This window comes from Hipposideros armiger, unplaced genomic scaffold (genome assembly GCF_001890085.2).
Source record: "Hipposideros armiger isolate ML-2016 unplaced genomic scaffold, ASM189008v1 scaffold_57, whole genome shotgun sequence".
NCBI lineage: Eukaryota > Metazoa > Chordata > Mammalia > Chiroptera > Hipposideridae > Hipposideros > Hipposideros armiger.
Genome location: NW_017731407.1, coordinates 4740990 through 4746304, shown reverse-complemented (window position 1 = coordinate 4746304; position 5315 = coordinate 4740990).

Here is a 5315-nt window from a genome sequence, read left to right as displayed (position 1 = left end):
ATCCTGCCACCTGTTGACAACTCAGCAGCAGCTCAGCTTGGGCCAGGCATCAAACCGCTCTGTTGCTCAGAGCTCAAACTCTTGAGCGAGCTGTTAACCAACTGAGTCACTCGGCCGGCCCTAAGATAGACATTCTTATGGCATATCCCTCATGACGTTAATGTGAGTGGCCTAAAAAAAAAAAATTATTTGTTAGATAATTTTAGGAAAACTGGTTTAAACAAGGTAATATCATTTCTGCACTGTGAGATGTTTCATATTCTGTGATATTTATGGTATTTCATCAATCTACAAAAGAGAGAAATAGGGCCAGAAAAGTGGTTCAATTGGTTAAGAGTTGGCTTAAGTGTGTGAGGTCTGAGCAACAGGGCTGCTGGTTCAATTCCCACATGGGCCAGTGATGCTGTACCCGAGCTGAACTGTCACTGAGCTGCCAAGAGGTGGCAGGATGGCTGAGCTGGTGTAACAACAAGATTAAAAAAAAAAGAGAGAGAAATATTTCTGTGTATTCTCCAACACATTTGAACACAGAACCACTTGTTTTACAGAACATAGCTCAGGACCACTATAACACAGAACAATTTTTGAAATGCAAAACTGTGACTTTTTAAAATTTTTCTCTTCATTGAAACAGACATAGAGAGAAAAAGAAAAAAAAAGCTTAACATAAATGCCTTTAAAAAGAATTCCATTATCAGATAAATTTAGGAAACATTGGTTGTACATAAGGTTTAAGCAAGAATTTGAAATCAGAAAACTTGTTTTGAAACCGTGAACTACTATTGTATCAGCCTTTTTAAGATCTGGAGGGTCACTTAACTTTTTTTGCCCTTAGCATATTTATCTATAAAATAGAGCGAACTAATAACACCCAAGAGCAATTTTAACACCTGCTAAAACAGTGATTAAATTTGGGACCAATGGTCTTGAACCTGTTTATTCTCAAACATACTGGTTTGGGAGATGTAGAAGCCAAAGTATGAACTGAGAGACAGTTAAAGAAGATCGTCCTTGAAACACTGGGGAATGGTATTTATAAGCTGTATCACCCTCCAATTTATATATTAAAGTTCTAACTCCCAAGTACCTCAGAACATGAACTTAACTGGAAATACAAGAGTTATAGATGTAATTAGTTAAGATAAGGTTATATTAGAGTAGGGTAGGCCAGACAGCTTCACTAATGAATTCTAACCAACATTAAAAGAAGAGTTTACACAAATATTTGTCAAAGTCTTCCAAAAAATAAAGGAGGGTACATTTTCTAACTCATTCTATGAAGCCAGCATTATCCTGATACCAAAGCCAGATAAAAGCATCAGAAGGGGAAAAAAAAATCTACATCAATATTCTGTATGAATATACATGAAAAATCTTAATAAAATATTATCAAACCAAACCCAACAGCATACAAAAATAATTATACACCATGACCAATTGAGATCTACCCAGGATGCAAGGGTGTTTCAACATGAGAAAATAAATTAAATGTAATATACTACATTAGGGAGGTGAAGAAAAAAAATGATCACTTCAACTCATTCAAAAACAGCATCTAACAAAAATAGGACTTCATCAAAATTAAGAACTGTGCATCAAAGGACATTATCAAGAAAGGAAATCATAGGATAGGGGAAAATATCTGAAAAGAGTTTAATATCNTTTCATGGTTTCACTTTCTATGATTTCAGTTACCCACAGTCAACTGTGGTCCAAAACTGTTAAATTTCTGTGACCCATACATCCAAGTTCTACAAAGAATAGCTCAAGTAAATTAGATTTTATTATAGAATTGAGTTAAACTCTTCGACTTTTCCCTTTTTTTTTTAAATCCCTATCTTTTATTTCACCCATAAGCCCATTTATTAATAGGAGAGAGAACCTAAATGAGAGATACTTTATAGTGATAAAGCTATAGGACTAGCAAGAAGAAAATTTGACTTTTGTGGAAGGCACTACATTTTTAATTGAGCAACTATAGAAAAAGTTAGATATTATTGTCATACGAATTAATAGGTAGTGATAGTCAAGAAAATACAGTTTATTCCCTAGAGATTTTTCATACAGATATTGCAAGTTTCATATTAGACCATGTTCCACTGCTATATGTTCTAGTATACTATCCCATTTTTTGAAGTCCATCATCTTCTTAGAGTAACCTATATAACTGTAGAGGGTAACCATCCATGTCTGTAAGGGAAAAATAGGCATGTTCTTCTCTTTTTTACATTTCTGTTGGTATGATCTTTATATGCCTTTGAGTAGAAGAAAAGGGGATGTGGAAAAAACACATAGCAATAATAATTTTCATAGGATTAGTGAAAATTTAAAAACAAAGTTAGTGTTTAGCTTCTGAAATTTCAAAAGAGAATTTTGATAGATTTTCAAACCAAGCACAGGAAAGGAGAATGTTTTGTTTTACAAAGGCCTTCCGTACAATCTCATTAAACTTATTAAGAAGCAGGTTATCATGGATTCGATTTTAGAGTACTATTTAAAGGAAAACCAGATAAGAAGAGAAAGGAATGAAAATTTATTTTTTTCTAAATGCACAGATGAGAGATTGAGAAAGATGACAAGAGGAAAACAATGACAAGACAACTGTCTTGAGGTTGAGCCTAGAAACGGGTATGGCTTTACAGAAACAAATTAATTTGGGAAACCTCACAATATGCACACTTTCATCACACTCTAATATTTGGGCCACAACCACAGTAAAATAAACTTAATAATATATATGATCAAGCAGAAAGAAGACAGTGGTTTTGTTTCCAGAGAGGCCCTTGATGCTGGTCTAGTATGAGTGAGTCTCAGAAGCATTAGACATACTCTTTTTCAGGAGAGAGTTGCCACAGATGATTCTCAGAAGCTTAGAGGGTCCCATTTGTTTAGGTAAAGAACAAATGGTAACCAGAATTAGGCCTTGGCTGCATGTGTAAAGAATGCTCTGTATGTCAAAAAATGTTAGGGAAAAGACAAAGCAGCCAAGTAAGTCAGGTGGATACTGGCAAGCAAAAAGCAAGATAGCCCAGTTTATACAAACCATTGTCTTTAGCACAAATGCCAACCATTTGGGCAGTGGCCAAGCAGACAATGGAAGTTGCTATGAAAACATAAGAGCCATCAGGAGGATACCCTGAGATCTGACAATTCATTATTTCCAATGCCAAACAGGCTATTATTTCTTCTTTCCCACTTCCTTACCATTTTACTGTGTATTCTGGAAAGGATATGAAATTTAAGAACGTGAGCCTTTTTACTTAAAAACCTGTACACTGTGAAGAGGAATTGTTTGTATGATTATAGCAGTCTTAAGTTACTCCTACCCAGGGGATAAGTGGTTTCTGAGTAGGACAAGGTCAATTTTGACAAAGTATAGAAACCACATATTTTGGGCACATTTGTGAGTAAATTTTCTACTCTATTATAGAAGACCTTTATTTCTTTTGGTTATGACAGCAATAACCGGTATTGAAAGAGCAATAGACTTGGAGTTGAGATGTGATTTAGATTACCAGCTTTTCCATTTACTAGCTCACTGATTTTGGCTATGCCAGTTAATTTATATGGCCATCTCTGCTACATTAGCCATTGTTGAAAACCTAATATAAATAACATGTGAAAAANTTCACTCTCCAGCCATCCTGCTGTTTGTTCAATGGGTTTATTTATAAGCTCTCTGGGGTAGCAGGAATGGAGACTGCATTGGCTCAATAACATGCATTTCCCTTAATTAAGGTTAATCTGGCCACCTACTGCTGCTGCTGGGTGTTAACTGGTAACAGTAGAGGCCAATGCCCAGCTAGTCCCTGTTGATAGGTTGATTACATTTGACCCCTTTCATCATGGAGAAGGCTGTGATTTGTCCTATGAGAATATTCCAGAGAAGGATTCCCTTATTTCCCTTATCTCTTCAAAAAGCTTCTGCTTGACTCTCATTCAGACTTAATTTTTTTTTTTTGCATTTCCTGGCTTCCAAAACCACAGATTGCATTTATGGTGAAGAAAATATAGCAATACATTCATACCTACAGAATCCACTGTAGTGGCTTCAAAGAACACTAAAATGTTTTGTTGAGGGACCAGTTGAAGGGCCAGCTGGGAATCAATATCCTGCAGTTTTTCAGTTCTATCCTATTGAGTGTGACATATGTTGAAAGCAAGCTGCCAATATGTGTTATTATTATTATTTTTGTGGACAATGTACCTGGTCCAGCAACCAAAGTCTTCAGTTGGGAATAAAGCATTTCACAATCATACCTAATTATAGGGTACCTATAATATACTAAATTAATCACCACAAAGTCCTCCCATTCATGTATGTACACCCATTTTCCAATTGGCTTTGCATTTATCCTACCCAGAAATGAAGTCTTTCCTCTAACCCTTAAATCTGGCCTGACATGTATGAACTATGTACTCAACACTTACCTATAATCTACTAAAACGTCTTCAGTGCAACCATGTACTTAATATATGTATTCCTAAATAGGTAGTGACTAACACTGATAAAATTCTCTATATGATTTGATAGAACCTTATATTGTGTAGAACCTCAAGTGACTTAGACTTGAGCCTATAGGGAGAGATGAAGAAAAGATTTATAGATGAGATGCCAACCTGGGAGCTATTCCAAGATTAGTTTAAAATCAAAGTTGAAGAACGCAAATCATATTACACAGGAAAGACAAATTATACAGACATTTTGAAATGTCAGAACAAGAGAAACAAATATTCTTTGAAGGCATGAAAGAAAATGACAGTCTAGTAGAACTTTAAGCTATCAACTCATATGGCTGTATTCCTGAATATATACCGTTATCTGTGGTAGGGCAAAAACATACAGTGATGAGCAGAGCTGGGGAGGAGTAGATGCTGGAACAGAAATGAGAAAAGTAATGTGCTTGTTTGTGAACATGCTGAGCTTGAGGTGCCTAAAATAAATGATAAGGTGGCAGGTGAGAATATGAGTCTAATGCTCAGCAAAGTGGAAGGACCGGGAATGCATATTTGGAAGTTATAAGCCTATTAGATAGAGTGGAAGAATTAAAAGAACTATGATATCCCAAGAAGAGTACAGATTTAGAGAAAAAAAAACTGGCCATGACATTTTAAAGTATAGATTGTGAACAAAGAGACAATAAAAATGGCAGAGAACCAGTAGTTTAAACATAGAAGAAAAATAGAGAATCCAAAACAGGAGAGGGGTGTCTGTCGTAATTGTTGGTTTTGTTGTTGTTGTTGAGATTTTAGGAGGATAGTAGGAGACATAATAGAAGACTCACAAGTCTTTTTATTTCTGGTTATGTTTTTCC